Source organism: Cherax quadricarinatus, chromosome 60 (assembly GCF_038502225.1).
Source record: "Cherax quadricarinatus isolate ZL_2023a chromosome 60, ASM3850222v1, whole genome shotgun sequence".
In the NCBI taxonomy this organism is placed as follows: domain Eukaryota; kingdom Metazoa; phylum Arthropoda; class Malacostraca; order Decapoda; family Parastacidae; genus Cherax; species Cherax quadricarinatus.
In genome coordinates, this window is record NC_091351.1 from 20,658,927 (window position 1) to 20,678,770 (window position 19,844).

A 19,844-nucleotide genomic window follows, 5' to 3' on the forward strand; every position below is an offset into this window, starting at 1 on the left:
AGACAATGCCCCTGGTCATCCTACAGACGTGGCAGAGTGGCTTTATGGGGACATGAGCTTCATTAAGGTGAAGTTTTTGCCTCCTAATACCACTCCTCTCCTGCAGCCCATGGACCAGCAGGTTATTGCAAACTTCAAAAAACTGTACACAAAAGCTCTGTTTGAAAGGTGCTTTGTAGTGACCTCAGAAACTCAATTGACTCTAAGAGAGTTTTGGAGAGATCACTTTAACCCTTTGAGGGTTTTGGTCGTACTAGTACGTCTTACGCGTAGGGGTTTTTGACGTACTAGTACGCATAAATTCTAGCGCCGTCAAATCTCGCGGGAAGAGGCTGGTAGGCCTCCATATGAAAGAATGGGTTTATGTGGTCAGTGTGCACAGTATAAAAAAAATCCTGCAGCACACAGTGCATAATGAGAAAAAAAAACTTTCACGTTTTTTTTGGCATAAAACAGCATCTTTGCACTGTATTTTCGTATGGTATTTATTGTTGTATTCTAGTTTTCTTGGTCTCATTTTATAGAATGGAATGCATATCACAGAAATTGAGATGATTTTTACTGGTTTTACAATGAAAAGTACCTTGAAATTGAGCTCAAAGTAGCAGAAATGTTTGATTTTTACCAAAGTTCAAAAGTAAACAAATCATGCCAAGTATCCAATACACGTCAACTGGTGAGTCTAATATTCTTTTGCAATTGCGCCAATATGATTTATATCATTTTTTACACTAATGCAGTAGTCTGCATAACAGTAAATCTTCTATTTTTCGTGAGAATAAAAATTCAAAGTGGAAAGCAAAAGAATGTAAGAGGGGCCTTGAGACGTGACTAATGAGCAGAAGAAATGTCATTTTAGTGCCAGGAATGTATTTCTTGTTTGTTCTGGACATTATTCGGAAATTGGCATTAGCATTGCATTAGCATTAACAGTGTAGCAAATAAATTAAGTGATCAAGTGACAGAAAAAGGAGAGCACGAACCTAACTCCTCCAATGTTGTAGGAGTTATATAGGGCTGCTGATAACACCACTGCCTCTGCTGCTGCCTTCACCACCACTATGTACGGTTTATGCTCTAAGTGGCCCTTATACACCCAACAACAACAACAACAGACCACTCATGACATACATAATGAATTATTTTATTCATTCTAGAGTATATATCATGTTTCCATGCTATTAATATCATTTATTATGTCATATTAGTTGAATTTTGATAGATAAATAAGCTGTAGAGATGATATTAGTGTCATTGAAGCATATTGTCTGTATCCAACAATAAATTTCCCTCCCACTCCCCTCTGCCATACACCAACCAGAATCTTCAATAAAGGTAAGCGTGATGTTAAATGTTCATTTATACATTTCATTAGTGATTTACACCTACCATCCGACTTACGACTGAGTTCGGTTCCGAGAAACTGGTCGTAAGTCGAATTTTACTACTGAATATCAACAAAACATTTTTGTAATGACTTTATTTTATTGTTTTATTTGGTATTTCATGTTTTACTTTACTTTTTATATTGTTAGTACTGTATTTTATACTGTAGGGTTTAGGATAAACACTGTGTACAACACAAATAGTTGTTTATTTCCCAGAAATTTGGCATAAAAAATATGGTCGTAAGTTGAGTGGTCGTAAGTCGGATGGTAGGTGTATATTTATTTGTCATTCTTTTCCACAGGTAAATCTATATTTCAGCTAGGGAAGTGGCTAAGGAAGTGACCCCGAATAAGGCCTTGGCACTTAAGAGTCCTTATGGAGGGGGATTCCCCTTCCAAACACTAACCTCTCTTCCCTCTCCCCTCCTCCCTGTCTTCCATCCATCAACAACAGCCTTCAATAAAGGTAAGTGTCATGCTGAATGTTCATTCATCTGTTCATGTCAATGTATCTTCAAGGTAAAAAAAATTTTTTTTGTTAATTCTTCTGGGTGTCTGGAACATATTAACTGGATTTACATTATTTCTTATGGGGAAAATGGTTTCCATTTTCACTGATTTCTGTTTTTGCATATTACTCTGGAACGGATTAAACATGAAAACTGAGGGTCCACTATAGCGGAAATGTTCGATTTTTGCTGATAAATGACAAATGATGTCATACCTCCAATACATGTCAGCTGGTGGGTCTAATGTGCGTTCATGAATGCTCTGATATTATTTATACAATTATTGCAATATTGCATAACAGTAAATCTTCTATTTTTTGAGGTGAATAAAAATTCATTATGTGAATAAAAAATCAAAATGGAATTCATTTGTGAAGTATGGAAACATAACTAATAAACAGAGTAAATGTTATTTTAGTGCCAGAAATGCCTTCATTGTTTATTCTGGCCCCTGTTTTGAAACTGTAATATTTTGAATTTTGTGTGAAATTGGCCAAATTACCATTTACCAATCACTTTATTGGGTAGTTGAAATACTATTTGACTGAGCGATTTCTTGTGATCAATCGATAAAATGGAAGTAATACAGTGGACCCTCGCATAACGCTATTAATCCGTTCCTGAGAGCTCAATGTTAGGCGAAATTATCGTTAGGCGAATTAATTTTCCCCACAAGAAATAATGGAAATCAAATTAATCCGTGCAAGACACCCAAAAGTATGAAAAAAAAAAAAATTTTACCACATGAAATATTAATTTTAATACACACAAACTGAAGAAGACATGCACAGTTACATGACACTTACCTTTATTGAAGATCTGGTGATGATTGATGGGATGGGAGGAGGGGAGTGTATTGATGGTCTTAGTGTTTAGAAGGGGAATCCCCTTCCATTAGGACTTGAGGTGTCAAGTCCTTTTCTGGGGTTGCTTCCCTTCTTCTCTTAATGACACTAGGACCAGCTTCAGAGTCACTGGACTTCTGTCTCACAACATATCTGTCCATAGAGGTCTGTACCTCTCGTTCCTTTATGACTTTCCTAAAGTGGTTCACAACATTGTCAGTGTACAGGTTGCCAACACGGCTTGCAACAGCTGTCTGAGGGTGATTCTCATCCATGAAGGTTTGCACTTGAAGCCACTTTGCACAGATTTCCTTAATCTTTGAAGTAGGCAACTTCTTCAATTTCTCTCCCCTCTCCTCTGAAGCAGTTTCCTCAGGTGCGGCCTCTTGCTGTTGAAGATGATCTAGCAGCTCATCAGTGGATAGTTCTTCATTGTCCTCCTCCACCAACTCTTCCACATACTCCCCACTAACCTCCAACCCCAAGGACTTCCCCAATGCCACAATTGATTCCTCAACTGGCATACGCTTCTCAGGGTTAGCCTCAAATCCTTCAAAATCCCTTTTGTCTACACATTCTGGCCACGGTTTCTTCCAAGCAGAGTTCAAGGTCCTCTTAGTCACTCCCTCCCAAGCCTTACCTATAAGGTTTACACAATTGATGATATTAAAGTGATCTCTCCAAAACTCTCTTAGAGTCAATTGAGTTTCAGAGGTCACTACAAAGCACCTTTCAAACAGAGCTTTCGTGTACAGTTTTTTGAAGTTTGCAATAACCTGCTGGTCCATGGGCTGCAGGAGAGGAGTGGTATTAGGAGGCAAAAACTTCACCTTAATGAAGCTCATGTCCCCACAAAGTCGCTCTGCCAAGTCTGTAGGATGACCAGGGGCATTGTCTAACACCAGGAGGCACTTAAGGTCTAATTTATTTTCAATTATATAATTTTTCACAGTGGGGGCAAATGCATGGAGTAACCAGTCATAGAAAAAGTCCCTAGTGGCCCATGCCTTATTGTTTGCCCTCCACAGCACACACAAATTAGCCTTGAGGATATTCTTTTGCCTGAACGCTCTGGGAGTTTCAGAGTGATACACTAGTAAACGCTTCACTTTGCAATCACCACTAGCATTGGAACATATCAACAGAGTAAGCCTGTCTTTCATAGGCTTATGTCCTGGGAGTGCCTTTTCCTCCTGAGTAATGTAGGTCCTGCTTGGCATTTTCTTCCAAAACAGGCCTGTTTCATCACAATTAAACACTTGTTCAGGTTTCAGTCCTTCATTGTCTATGTACTCCTTGAATTCCTGCACATATTTTTCAGCTGCTTTGTGGTCCGAACTGGCAGCCTCACCATGCCTTATCACACTATGTATGCCATTCCACTTCTTAAATCTCTCAAACCAACCTTTGCTGGCCTTAAATTCACTCACATCACCACTAGTTGCTGGCATTTTTCCAATTAAGTCCTCATGCAACTTCCTAGCCTTTTCACTTATGATCGCTTGAGAGATGCTATCTCCTGCTATCTGTTTTTCATTTATCCATACCAATAACAGTCTCTCAACATCTTCTATCACTTGCGATCTCTGTTTCGAAAACAAAGTTGCACCTTTGGCAAGAACAGCTTCCTTGATTGCCATTTTCTTGGACACAATAGTAGCGATGGCTGATTGGGGTTTACTATACAACCTGGCCAGCTCGGAGACACGCACTCCACTTTCATACTTAGCAATGATCACTTTCTTCATCTCCATAGTAATTCTCACCCTTATTCCTGTAGGGCTGGCACTAGAAGCTTTTTTGGGGCCCATGGTCACTTATTTTGCAGGTGAAATCACTAAAAAGGCTGTAATAATATGAAATGTTCTGATTGTATGCTTGGATGTTACCGCAGAGGCTGGATTGTAAACAATGCCACCGGCGGAACAAGCGAGGCTGGCTCAGGCTGCACATAGATGCATCTCGGACAAATCGCAATGAGCGAGCTTTTTAGCGCTAGGCGAGGCAAAATTTTAGCGATGCATTGCTAGGCGGATTTAATGTTATGTGATGCCAACGTTAGGCGGGGGTCCACTGTACTAGCAAAATAGCTATGAATTTGGTTGACTGGAATAAGATAATTGGCCTAAAATGGGAGCCAAAGCAGGCAATACTGCCGATGTGTAAATACACTGTACTGTTGATGCAACAAAATTCGCAAGAGCAGAATTTCATCAATTTTCCATCAAATTTCATAATTTTTTGTTTTATCACCTTTAAAAAAATATTCTCTAGCATTTCATAAGAAAAATTAAAAAAAATTTTTCTGAATATTCTTGTACCTTGTGGACAAGTTTCAGATCGGTGGGACTGAACTCTGAAAGGATTAACCCTTTGACTGTTGCGGTCATATAAATACGTCATAGGAGATACCGTGTTGATCAGGTTCTGATCCACCAGGAGGCCTGGCCACAGACCGGGCCACGGGGGCGTTGACCCCCAGAGCTCTCTCCAGATAAACTCCAGGTAATACGCATAAATTCTAGCAGCCTCAAATCAAGCAGGAGAAAGTTGGTAGGCCCACATGTGAGAGAATGGGTCTCCATGGTCAGTGTGCACCATATAAAAAAAATTGGGGAGCCAGTGGTGCATTGTGGGAGTGCCATTTCAGTTGCCATTTTTCAGCATGCTTAGCGGTAAGAAATATGACTCCCCTGCAAATCTGGGACTCTTCTCTTCCCAAGTGATGCTCTAACACAAATGGAAGTGTCAGTGAAGATAAATTTCATGATTTCGAGGAATCTGAGGACCAAAACCAATGCCCGGGATACCAGAAGAATGGAGGAGGAGAAGGAGGATTAGGAGGAGGAGGAGGACGAAGAAGAAGAAGAAGAAGAAGAAGAAGAAGAAGAAGAAGAAGAAGAAGAAGAAGAAGAAGAAGAAGAAGAAGAAGAAGAAGAAGAAGACACAATAATAATAATAATAATAATAATAATAATAATAATATGTTCCCTTGAAGCATGAAAAACATTTCACCCATGAGAGTGACAAGATAAGGTGAGATAACATCTGATAGGAGCTGACCTTTGATGAGTGTAAACGAGGGTTAGGGGAGGGTGCAGCTGATAAGAAAAGATTAGATGACCATCCCCCCCCCTTTGTTTTTGCTGGTACACAAACATTTGTCTGTCTATTTGTCTGTCTGTCAAGCTCCCTGTCTATCCGTCTAGCTCTGTCTCAGAGAGAACCACAAAACTGTGTCATCATCACATTTACTCACATCCTCAAGCAGAGTATAGCACTTTGACTGGATTTTTTGGGTTATCCTAGTTAATTTACACTATGTATACTTGTATTTATCTGTATCTGTGAGACAGAGATAGACAGACAGACATAGAGAGGGAGAGATTGAGAGAGATAGAATGAGGGAGAAAGGTAATTAGATAGAATGGAGGGGAAGCAGCATTCAACCCCATTGTTTTAACAGGCAGTAGGGGGAGTGTAATGAGATAATATGTCATTTTGACAGCTGCCGACTCCTGACTCAAAACAATTATAAGCCACACACTCGCACACAAGACAAGCTTGCTGAATGAAGATAATAGCAGTTATATTAAAGTATCTAGTGATTATACAGTGGACCCCCGCATAATGTTGGCATCGCATAGCGTTAAATCCGCATAGCAATACATTTTATCGCTAAAATTTTGCCTCGCATAGCATTAAAAAATTCGCTCAACGCGATACGTCCGAGACACGTCCATGCGGCCTGAGCCAGCCTCACTTGTTCTGCCAGTGGCATTGTTTACAAGCCAGCCTCTGAGGTAACATTCAAGCAAACAATTGGAACATTTCGTATTATTACAGCCTTTTTAGTGATTTCACCTGAAAAATAAGTGACCATGGGCCCCAAGAAAGCTTCTAGTGCCAACCCTTCAGAAAGAAGGGTGAGAATTACTATGGAGATGAAGAAAGAGATCATTGGTAAGTATGAAAGTGGATTGCATGTCTCCGAGCTGGCCAGGTTGTATAGTAAACCCCAATCAGCCATCGCTACTATTGTGTCCAAGAGAACGGCAATCGAGGAAGCTGTTCTTGCCAAAGGTTTAACTGTCCCTTCGAAACAGAGATTGCAAGTGATAGAAGATGTTGAGAGACTGTTATTGGTGTGGATAAACGAAAAACAGATAGCAGGAGATAGCATCTCTCAAGCGATCATAAGTGAAAAGGCTAGGAAGTTGCACGAGGATTTAATTAGAAAAATGCCTGCAACTAGTTGTGATGCGAGTGAATTTAAGGCCAGCAAAGGTTGGTTTGAGAGATTTAAGAGGCATAGTGGCATACATAGTGTGATAAGGCATGGTGAGGCTGCCAGTTCGGACCAAAAAGCAGCTGAAAAATATGTGCATGAGTTCAAGGAGTACATAAACAGTGAAGGACTGAAACCTGAACAAGTGTTTAATTGTGATGAAACAGGCCTGTTTTGGAAGAAAATGCCAAGCAGGACCTACATTACTCAGGAGGAAAAGGCACTCCAAGGACATAAGCCTATGAAATACAGGCTTATTCTGTTGATGTGTGCCAATGCTAGTGGTGATTGCAAAGTGAAGCCTTTATTAGTGTATCACTCAGAAACTCCCAGAGCGTTCAGGCAAAAGAATATCCTCAAGGCTAATTTGTGTGTGCTGTGGAGGGAAAACAATAAGGCATGGGTCATTAGGGACTTTTTCTATGACTGGTTACACCAAGCATTTGCCCCCACTGTAAAAAATTACCTAACTGAAAATAAATTAGACCTTAAGTGCCTCTGGTGTTAGACAATGCCCCTGGTCATCCTACAGACTTGGCAGAGCGACTTTGTGGGGACATGAGCTTCATTAAGGTGAAGTTTTTGCCTCCTAATACCACTCCTCTCCTGCAGCCCATGGACCAGCAGGTTATTGCAAACTTCAAAAAACTGTACACAAAAGTTCTGTTTGAAAGGTGCTTTGTAGTGACCTCAGAAACTCAATTGACTCTAAGAGAGTTTTGGAGAGATAACTTTAATATCCTCAATTGTGTAAACCTTATAAGTAAGGCTTGGGAGGGAGTGACTAAGAGGACCTTGAACTCTGCTTGGAAGAAACTGTGGCCAGAATGTGTAGACCAAAGGGATTTTGAAGGATTTGAGGCTAACCCTGAGAGGAGTATGCCAGTTGAGGAATCAATTGTGGCATTGGGGAAGTCCTTGGGGTTGGAGGTTAGTGGGGAGGATGTGGAAGAGTTGGTGGAGGAGGACAATGAAGAACTAACCACTGATGAGCTGCTAGATCAACTTCAACAGCAAGAGGCCACACCTGAGGAAATTGCTTCGGAGGAGGGGAGAGAGAAATTGAAGAAGTTGCCTACTTCAAAGATTAAGGAAATCTGTGCAAAGTGGCTTCAAGTGCAAACCTTCATGGATGAAAATCACCCTCAGACAGCTATTGCAAGCTGTGCTGGTGACTATTACACTGACACTGTTGTGAAACACTTTAGGAAAGTCATAAAGGAACGAGAGGTACAGACCTCTATGGACAGATATGTTGTGCAACAGAAGTCCAGTGACTCTGAAGCTGGTCCTAGTGGCATTAAAAGAAGAAGGGAAGCAACCCCAGAAAAGGACTTGACACCTCAAGTCCTAATGGAAGGAGATTCCCCTTCTAAACACTAAAACCATCCAGTCTCCCCTCCTCCCATCCCATCAATCATCACCACATCTTCAATAAAGGTAAGTGTCATGTAACTGTGCATGTTTTCTTAAATTTGTGTGTATTAAAATTAATATTTCATGTGGTAAAAATTTTTTTTTTTTCATACTTTTGGGTGTCTTGCACGGATTAATTTTATTTCCATTATTTCTTATGGGGAAAATTAATTCGCATAACGATAATTTAGCATAACATTGAGCTCTCAGGAACAGATTAACCCTTTGAGGGTTTTGGTCGTACTAGTACGTCTTACGCGTAGGGGTTTTTGACGTACTAGTACGCATAAATTCTAGCGGCCTCAAATCTCGCAGGAAAAGGCTGATAAGCCTAGATGTGAGAGAATGGGTCTGTGTGGTGGGTGTGCGCAGTAGGAAAAAAATCTGGGACCCAGTGGTGCATTGTGGGAATGCCATCATAGTACACAATTTCCACCGTGCCCTGCGGTAAGAAGTTCCTCACTCCTCGGCGAATTGGGACACTTTTGTTCCCCAGTGACAGTTCTAATACAGATGGAAGTGACAGTGAAGATGAGTTTCAAGGTTCTGGTGAGGTTTTGACCGAAACTAATGACCATAATATGGGTAATAGTGAGGAAAACCCAGACAACCCACAGCCTTCCACCTCTGGTGCTGGGCCGTCGTTCAGTTGTACCAGAATCAAAGAGGAAACTCCTATTTTCCAAAATCCCAGACTCAGATGTGAGCATTGGTGATGATAATGATAGTGATTATGAACTACAAGCTCTTCAAACTTGTTCCAAGAATGGAGGAGGAGGAGGAGGCAGAGGAGGAGGAGGCAGAGGAGGAGGAGGCAGAGGAGGAGGAGGCAAGAGGAGGAGGAGGCAAGAGGAGGAGGAGGCAAGAGGAGGAGGAGGCAGAGGAGGAGGAGGCAGAGGAGGAGGAGGAGGAGGAGGAGGAGGAGGAAGAAGAAGAATACGTAATGATAATAATAATACATAATAATAATAATACATAATAATAATAATACATAATAATAATAATACATAATAATAATAATACATAATAATAATAATACATAATAATAATAATAGGTAATAATAATAATATGTAATAATAAATGTTCACCCATGACAGTAACAAGATAAGGGGAGATAACATCTGATAAGTGCTGACGTTTGATGAGGGTAAATGAGGGTAGAGCTGATGCCAAAAGATGAGATGAACATCGCCCTCCCTTTGTTTTTGCTGGTATACTAACATTTCTGTCTGTCTATTTGCCTGTCTGTCAAGCTCCTTGTCTATCCATCTAGCTCTCTGTCTCAGAGAGCCACAAGACTGCATCATCACTTTTACTCACATCTTCAAGCAGAGTATAGCACTTTGTCTGGGTTTCTTGGGTTATCCTAGGTAATTTATACTATGTATACTTGTATTTATGTGTACCTGTGAGACAGAGATAGACAGACAGATAGAATGAGGGAGAAAGATAATTAGATAGAATGGAGGAGGGGAAGCAGCATCCGACCCCATTGTTTTGACAGGCCGGAGGGGGAAAGAGTAATGAGCCAATATGTCACTTTGACAGCTGCCGACTCCTTGTAATTTACACTATGGACGAGGAGGAGAAGGAGAAGGAGGAAGAGTAGGGGGAAGAGGAAGAAGAGGAGGAGGAGGAAGAGGAGGAGGAGGAAGAGGAGGAGGAGGAAGAGTAGGAGGAAGAGGAATAAGAGGAAGAGGAGGAGGAAGAGGAATAGTAGGAGGAAGATTAGGGGGAAGAGGAGGAAGAGGAAGAAGAGGAGGAGGAGGAAGAGTAGGAGGAAGAGGAAGAAGAGGAGGAGGAGGAAGAGGAGGAGGAGGAAGAGGAAGAGTAGGAGGAAGAGGAAGAGGAGGAAGAGGAAGAGTATGAGGAAGAGTAGGGGGAAGAGGAGGAAGAGTAGGGGGAAGAGGAGGAAGAGGAAGAAGAGGAGGAGGAGGGTGGAACACTAGTACACTGGTACTGGTACACTAACATTTCTGTCTGTCTATTTGTCTGTCTGTCAAGCTCCCTGTCTATCTGTCTATCCGTCTAGCTCTCTGTCTCAGAGAGCCACAAGACTGTGTCATCACTTTTACTCACATCTTCAAGCAGAGTATAGCACTTTGTCTGGATTTCTTGGGTTATCCTAGGTAATTTATACTATGTATACTTGTATTTATGTGTACCTGTGAGACAGAGATAGACAGACAGATAGAATGAGGGAGAAAGATAATTAGATAGAATGGAGGAGGGGAAGCAGCATCCGACCCCATTGTTTTGACAGGCCGGAGGGGGAAAGAGTAATGAGCCAATATGTCACTTTGACAGCTGCCGACTCCTTGTAATTTACACTATGGACGAGGAGGAGAAGGAGAAGGAGGAAGAGTAGGGGGAAGAGGAAGAAGAGGAGGAGGAGGAAGAGGAGGAGGAGGAAGAGGAGGAGGAGGAAGAGTAGGAGGAAGAGGAATAAGAGGAAGAGGAGGAGGAAGAGGAATAGTAGGAGGAAGATTAGGGGGAAGAGGAGGAAGAGGAAGAAGAGGAGGAGGAGGAAGAGTAGGAGGAAGAGGAAGAAGAGGAGGAGGAGGAAGAGGAGGAGGAGGAAGAGGAAGAGTAGGAGGAAGAGGAAGAGGAGGAAGAGGAAGAGTATGAGGAAGAGTAGGGGGAAGAGGAGGAAGAGTAGGGGGAAGAGGAGGAAGAGGAAGAAGAGGAGGAGGAGGGTGGAACACTAGTACACTGGTACTGGTACACTAACATTTCTGTCTGTCTATTTGTCTGTCTGTCAAGCTCCCTGTCTATCTGTCTATCCGTCTAGCTCTCTGTCTCAGAGAGCCACAAGACTGTGTCATCACTTTTACTCACATCTTCAAGCAGAGTATAGCACTTTGTCTGGATTTCTTGGGTTATCCTAGGTAATTTATACTATGTATACTTGTATTTATGTGTACCTGTGAGACAGAGATAGACAGACAGATAGAAAGAGAGAGACAGATTGAAAGAGATAGAATGAGGGAGAAAGATAAAACACCATTGTGTATGACATCATGTTTCAGAGTTCCACAAGCTGCAGAACTAATAGGAATATGTTCAGTGACTGTATATTGGTATATATATTATAGAACAATAATAATAAACAATGTTTTGTATTGTTTGTTTTTGTAAACAAGTTTTGTAAACAATATATTGATAATTATGTTTGTGTGCTTATTGTGTTGTATACGAGTGTATATATGTACATTGCACCTTACTTTGGTCTCATAGGCCACATAAGTTATGTGAAAAAATAAAATAGTGAAAAAAACAACAAACCTTCAAATACAAGTAAATCAAAGTTTACCGGGTGAGCGGCAGTCGCTGCTGTTGCCATACGCGGCTCATTTTCTGCAAAGTTCATGCATCCATATCTCTGTAAGTATTGATGGTAAATTTTTTTTGTTTATCCTATAATGTTTAGAAAAAAAAACTCTATTTTTTCATAAGAAAAAATAATTTTTTTTTTTTTGAAATTTGGCCGACCCTGAGAACGCGTTTCGGAGAGGGCTTGTCGACCCTCAAAGGGTTAATAGCGTTATGCAGGGGTCCACTGTGTATGTGTATATATATATATATATTATAGAAACCAAAAGCAAGAAGGGAAGGCAGGAATGAAGGAAGGACGAGATGAAAGGAAGGAAAAAAGTAAGGAAGGACAGATGAAGGAATGTAGGAAGAGAGGTAGGAAAGGAATGCAGGAAAGGAATGAAGGAAAGGAATGAAGGAAAGGAATGCAGGAAATTAGGAAGGAAGGAATGATGACACATGACCTTTTACCTAGGATAACTACATAACACAACTGCCTGCTAATACTTTGAAGAAAACGGCTCAGACGAGGTGTTTTTTTCTTTGCACATAAAAAAAAGTTCACAAAAATGCAGACACACTGGTTTTATGTGAGGAGTGTAAAACACCATTGTGTATGAAAACATATTTCACAGAGTTCCACAAGCTGAAGAACTTCTTGGAATATGTCCAGTGACTGTATATTGGTATATATATTATAGAACATTAGTAAAAAAAAAATTTTTGTATTGTTTGTTTTTGTAAACAAGTTTTGTAAACAATATATTGATAATTATGTTTGTGTGCTTATTGTGTTGTATACGAGTGTATATATGTACATTGCACCTTACTTTGGTCTCACAGGCCATATTAGCTATGTGAAAAAATAAAATAGTGAAAAAAAACAACAAACCTTCAAATACAAGTAAACCGAAGTTTACCGGGTGAGCGGCAGTCGCCGCTGTTGCCATACGCGGCTCATTTTCTGCAAACTTCACGCCTCTATATCTCAGTAAGTACTGATGGGAATTTTTTTTTTTTGGCCTAAAACAATCAGAAAAATAATCTTAACATTTTCATAAGAAAAAATAATTTTTATTTTTTTCGAATATTTTGCGACACTAGGAGACACTTCAGGATTGGGCCTTTTGACAGTCAAAGGGTTAAATATCTTCCTTCAGTGAAAACTGAAAACCAGCCAGTAATTACTGGTGACTAACATTATCCTGTCAGTCAAATTACCTTAGGTGTCAAGCTGCCTAAACAGTAAGTATTCCCACCTCATAATACTCGATATAAAAAAAAAAGCAAATATTAATCACAGAAATAACTTGCTTGTGTTCTTCACTCTAACTGGGCTAACTTACCACTAATACAACAACACATCACTAACAACACTTCAGTAACATGACAACACATCACAAACATGACAACACATCACTACCCAACATTTCTCTTGGTACAAGAAAGAACTGTCTGTATATCATCCAGCAGTTCCTTTACTTAGGTAAGTCAACATCCTCTCACCAATAACATCAATTATAAATAACTTTCTCAGCATTATAAAACAATATACACAGTTCACAATGTGATACAACTCTCAACTAAATGATAAAATACTCCTGACTACTGGTTCCTGGGATCCACAGATAAGAAACACCAGTATGAAAAAAGTGTAATCTATTACTTATCATCACGATAATTTCAAAGTGACACTAAACACAAACATGCTCAAGGTCACAACAAAATTACTAATCAATCAGATTCAGTCTTAAGGAGACATAAAAATATTTAGAAAAATCTCCAATAGTATATATAGGACCTAAAAAAAAAAAAGATAAAATAAATGAAAGCCTCTTTCACCTACTAAGATTGTAAGCTTAACCCTTTCAGGGTCACGACCCCTGCTCTCAGGGGTGGCGGCCCCTGCTCTCAGGGGTGGTGGCCCCTGCTCTCAGGGGTGGTGGTCCCTCCTCTCAGGGGTGGTGGTCCCTGCTCTCAGGGGTGGTGGTCCCTGCTCTCAGGGGTGGCAGCCCCTGCTCTCAGGGATGTCAGCCCCTGCTCTCAGGGGTGTCAGCCCCTGCTCTCAGGGGTGTCAGCCCCTGCTCTCAGGGGTGGCGGCCCCTGCTCTCAGGGGTGGTGGTCCCTGCTCTCAGGGGTGGCGGCCCCTGCTCTCAGGGATGTCAGCCCCTGCTCTCAGGGGTGTCAGCCCCTGCTCTCAGGGGTGGTGGCCCCTGCTCTCAGGGGTGGTGGCCCCTGCTCTCAGGGGTGGCAGCCCCTGCTCTCAGGGGTGGTGGCCCCTGCTCTCAGGGGTGGCGGCCCCTGCTCTCAGGGGTGGCGGCCCCTGCTCTCAGGGGTGGTGGCCCCTGCTCTCAGGGGTGGCAGCCCCTGCTCTCAGGGGTGGCGGCCCCTGCTCTCAGGGGTGGTGGCCCCTGCTCTCAGGGGTGTCGGCCCCTGCTCTCAGGGGTGGTGGCCCCTGCTCTCAGGGGTGGTGGCCCCTGCTCTCAGGGGTGGTGGTCCCTGCTCTCAGGGGTGTTGGCCCCTGCTCTCAGGGGTGGTGGCCCCTGCTCTCAGGGGTGGTGGCCCCTGCTCTCAGGGGTGGTGGCCCCTGCTCCCAGGGGTGGTGGTCCCTGCTCTCAGGGGTGGTGGCCCCTGCTCTCAGGGGTGGTGGCCCCTGCTCTCAGGGGTGGTGGCCCCTGCTCTCAGGGGTGGTGGCCCCTGCTCCCAGGGGTGGTGGTCCCTGCTCTCAGGGGTGGTGGTCCCTGCTCTCAGGGGTGGTGGTCCCTGCTCTCAGGGGTGGTGGTCCCTGCTCTCAGGGGTGGTGGTCCCTGCTCTCAGAGGTGGTGGTCCCTGCTCTCAGGGGTGGTGGTCCCTGCTCTCAGGGGTGGTGGTCCCTGCTCTCAGGGGTGGTGGTCCCTGCTCTCAGGGGTCACAAAATTTAAAAGAAAATTATTTTTTCTCATGAAATGATAGAGAATCTTTTTCTGAAGGTAACTAAAAAGTACGAAATTTAACAGAAAACATGAAATTACATTTTCGAAAATTTTACTTTGTCAGCAATATTTACACATTGTCAATTTCATCCACATTTTGTCTAATTTTATGCCAATTCCATAGTTCCAATCAACCAAATTCTTTGCTGCCTCGCTAAAATGTCTTCCATTCTATCAATTGAGTACAGCAGGACCCCGCTTTACAGCGTTTCACTTTACGGCATTCTGCTAATACGGTCATTTCAAATTATGACCAAAACTCGCTATACGGCTCCCCCCACTTGACTTTCTAATACGGTCACCACGCCCCACCCTGTTTGTTTACATTCTCCGTGAGCTCAGTAAGCACTAAGTCTCTCCATTTTGTCTGGAAACTCCAAAATTTCAAATGTTTTTAAAAGTTATTTCATATTTTATATATACTCTGATAATTATACTTATGTATACCTGTACCTAAATAAACTTACATACTGTGCTGGCATGCAGGTACACATTAAAATCAGTAAGAGTGTCTTATGTCTCCAGACGTCACATTAGTAATGATGATAATAATCATCGAGTCTCATTTAAATGTCGTATATTTCGTTAATATACACATTTTCATTAATCCATCTATGATATTTTTTCAAAATTATATAATAAACACGATACATAACATATAAGATAAATACACCCCACAGTAGAATAAATAAACATAAATGTGAGATGTGGTAGCAGACGACTTGCACAAGTGACGCCATATTAGATATGATGATAATAATAATAATCACCGAGTCTCATTAAATGTCGTATATTACGTTAATATACACATTTTCATTAATCCATCCATGATATTTTTTTCAAAATTATATAATAAATATGATACATAACATAAAAAGATGATAAATACACCCCACAATAGAATAAATAAACATAAATATGAGATGTGGTAGCCAGATAACTTGTACAAGTGATGGCAAGAATAACATTTTCTCTAATCTAACATAAGAGAAAATGTGTTACTGTGGGTAACTGTAGAAAATTATTCCTTTCGTACGTATGTAAGTTTATTCAGGTATACACAAATACAGTTACATAGAGTATCATACATAACATATGTGTAGAGAACCTAGGATAACCCAAAAAAGTCAGAGTGACTTATTTCCATTGCCTTCACTCAGAGCATCATTTCTTCTCAAAATGATGTTACATGAGAATGGGAGTGTTCTTCTTTATTTATTCTACCGTATCAATGTAGAGACAACCTGTACACAATGTAACTTGTACACAAACCAGACGTGTACACTTTGTTTACAAAACTTACCTTCGCCTGGTTTGTTTACATAACTCTGCGCCTGTACTCTCTCATGCACTCATTCTTTCTCTCTCTCATTTATTCGATTTATCTCATTTACTTAAACCTGACCCTTCATTAAGACTACAAATATTTTAAGGTAAGTAATGAGTGAACTGTATATACATTTTATTGGTCTGGGATGCTTAAATATCATAGAATAGTATGTGTGGGTGGGTTGGCCTGGTATGGTATCCCGGCTGACTACCATACATACCGCACTTGATTTTTTACAATAAATACTACACATCTCACCCTATATTTTAAGGTAAGTAATGAGTGAACTGCATATACATTTTATCGCTCTGGGATGCCTAAATATCATAGAATAGTATGTGTGGGTGGGGTGGCCTGGTATGGTAGCCTGGCTGACTACCATACATACCACACTTGATTTCTTACAATAAATACTACTTGTCTCACCCTAGATTAAGACTATAAATATTTTAAGGTAAGTAATGAGTGCACTATGTGTTTATTGTACTTTTTTATTGTTTTTTGATGCCTGGTTCTACTGCTAACTTAATATATGTTAGTGTAAACTTGTTATCTAGTGTTTGTATGCATATATAAGTGGAAAAAAGGGTGTTCCACTTTACAGCGGTTTCCGCTTTACGGCGGTAGCCTGGAACCTAACCAGTCGTATAAGTGGGGCCCTGCTGTACAAGAAACTGCCCCATTCAACCATTTAAACTACCCAATAAAGTGATCAGGTATTGGTAATTTGGCCAGTTTCACACAAAATTAAAAAATTGCCAATTTAAAAATAGGGTTCAGGATAAACAATGTAGACATTCTTTGACCTAGAAAAAATTTCCTCTGTTCATTAGTCACATCTACACGCCCCTCTTACATTATGCTTGCTTTCCATTTTGAATCTTTATCCACACAAGATCACCACCCATCTAGAAACCCATCAGTTACACAACCCAGGGCAACATAGGTTTAGAACAGGTCGCTCCTGTCTGTCTCAACTATTGGATCACTACGACAAGGTCCTAAATGCACTAGAAGACAAAAAGAATGCAGATGTAATATATACAGACTTTGCAAAAGCCTTCGACAAGTGTGACCATGGCGTAATAGCGCACAAAATGCGTGCTAAAGGAATAACAGGAAAAGTCGGTCAATGGATCTATAATTTCCTCACTAACAGAACACAGAGAGTAGTCGTCAACAGAGTAAAGTCCGAGGCAGCTACGGTGAAAAGCTCTGTTCCACAAGGCACAGTACTCGCTCCCATCTTGTTCCTCATCCTCATATCCGACATAGACAAGGATGTCAGCCACAGCACCGTGTCTTCCTTTGCAGATGACACCCGAATCTGCATGACAGTGTCTTCCATTGCAGACACTGCAAGGCTCCAGGCGGACATCAACCAAATCTTTCAGTGGGCTGCAGAAAACAATATGAAGTTCAACGATGAGAAATTTCAATTACTCAGATATGGTAAACACGAGGAAATTAAATCTTCATCAGAGTACAAAACAAATTCTGGCCACAAAATAGAGCGAAACACCAACGTCAAAAACCTGGGAGTGATCATGATGGAGGATCTCACCTTCAAGGACCATAACATTGTATCAATCGCATCTGCTAGAAAAATGACAGGATGGATAATGAGAACCTTCAAAACTAGGGAGGCCAAGCCCATGATGACACTCTTCAGGTCACTTGTTCTATTTAGGCTGGAATATTGCTGCACACTAACAGCACCTTTCAAGGCAGGTGAAATTGCTGACCTAGAAAATGTACAGAAAACCTTCATGGCGTGCATAACGGAGATAAAACACCTCAATTACTGGGAGCGCTTGAGGTTCCTAAACCTGTATTCCCTGGAATGCAGGCGGGAGAGATACATGATTATATACACCTGGAAAATCCTAGAGGGACTAGTACCGAACTTGCACACGAAAATCACTCACTACGAAAGCAAAAGACTTGGCAGACGATGCACCATCTCCCCAATGAAAAGCAGGGGTGTCACTAGCACGTTAAGAGACCATACAATAAGTGTCAGGGGCCCGAGACTGTTCAACTGCCTCCCAGCATACATAAGGGGGATTACCAATAGACCCCTGGCAGTCTTCAAGCTGGCACTGGACAAGCACCTAAAGTCGGTTCCTGACCAACCGGGCTGTGGGTCGTACGATGGTTTGCATGCAGCCAACAGCAACAACCTGGTTGATCAGGCTCTGATCCCCCAGGAGGCCTGGTCACAGACCGGGCCGCGGGGGCATTGACCCCCGGAACTCCATCCAGGTAAACTCCAGGTAAACACAAAAAATAAAAGATTTATTGTTATACAGACTACTGTATTATTTTAACCCTTTGAGGGTTTTTGTCGTACTAGTACGTTTTACGCGTAGGGGTTTTTGACGTACTAGTACGCATAAATTCTAGCGGCCTCAAATCTAGTGGGAGAAAGCTGGTAGGCCTTCATATGAAAGAATGGGTCTATGTGGTCAGTGTGCACAGTCTAAAAAAAATCCTGCAGCACACAGTGCATAATGAGAAAAAAAAAACTTTGACCATTTTTTTGGAATAAATCAGCGACTTTGCAGTGTATTTTCGTATGGTATTTATTGTTGTATTCTAGTTTTCCTGGTCTCATTTTATAGAATGGAAGACATATTACAGAAATTGAGATGATTTTGGCTGGTTTTACAAAGAAAGGTGCCTTGAAATTGAGCTCAAAGTAGCAGAAATGTTCGATTTTTACCATACTTCAAAAGTAAACAAATCATGCCAAGCGTGCAATACACGTCAACTGGTGAGTCTAATATTCTTTCACAAGTACACCAATAATATTTATACCATTTTTTACACTAATGCAGTAGTCTGCATAACAGTAAATCTTATATTTTTTGTGAGAATAAAAATTCAAAATGGAAAGCAAAAGAATATAAGAGGGGCCTTGAGACGTGACTAATGACAAGAGGAAATGTCATTTTAGTGCCAGGAATGTCTTTCTTGTTTATTCTGGACCCTATTCAGAAATTGGCATCTTTTGAAATTTGTGTGAAATTGGCAAAATTGCTAAATTCTGACCACTGTACTGGATAGTTAAATTTCATAAATGGGTGGTTTCTTGCACCCATTCGATAGAAAAAATGGAGTTCTAGCGAAATATTCATGTTTTTTGTCGACTAGTACAGCGAAATTGGCCGAAAATGGGGCTCAAAGTGGGCAAAATCGCCGATGCGTAAACATCGCCGAGACCGCTAACTTTGCGAGAGCATAATTTCGTAAGTTTTCTATCAAATTTCAAACTTTTGGTGTCTTTATGATCGGGAAAAGATTCTCTATCTTTTCATAAGAGAAAATAATTTTTTTTTTTTTTTAAATTTGGCCGACCCTGAGAACGAGTTTCGGAGAGGGCCTGTCGACCCTCAAAGGGTTAATAATTGTATAAATAATGTCAATGCATTCCTAAAAGTTTATCAGACTGGCCAACTGGACGAGTGTTGGACAAGAGTACTCTGGATATCTGGAATGTCGGCAAAAATTGAACATTTCTGCTCAATTTCAAGCTACTTTCAGTCTTGAAACCAATCAAAATCATCTATTTTTTCTAAAATATATATTTTATTCTATCAAATGAGACGAACAAAACTGAGAATAAAACCATAAAAACCATACGAAAATGGACCACAAAGTTGTAGTTTTAAATCAAAAACACTTGGAGTTTACCTGTAGAGTATTTCAGGGGCCAACACCCCATGGTACAGTCTGAGAACAGGCCTCATGGTGGGTCAGGGTCTGATCAACCAGGCT

The 19,844-nt window shown here is 41.2% G+C and overlaps 1 protein-coding gene across 9 annotated transcripts in view; it reads right to left on the reverse strand.

Moving 5' to 3' along the window:
• LOC128694512 (E3 ubiquitin-protein ligase TRIM13-like) overlaps positions 1-19,844 on the reverse strand; it is a 221,962-nt gene that overhangs the window by 178,654 nt on the left and 23,464 nt on the right. For 2 of the 9 annotated variants that reach the window (XM_070098022.1, XM_070098010.1), the window contains exon 1: positions 13,269-13,359. The exons of 4 other annotated variants lie outside the window; for them this stretch is intronic. The gene's annotated coding sequence lies outside the window, so the exon portion shown is untranslated. Of the gene's footprint in view, positions 1-11,732; positions 11,828-12,654; positions 12,786-13,268; positions 13,360-19,844 lie in introns of those variants that run through there. 3 more of the 9 variants (XM_070098012.1, XM_070098015.1, XM_070098016.1) reach the window with 3 other exon arrangements.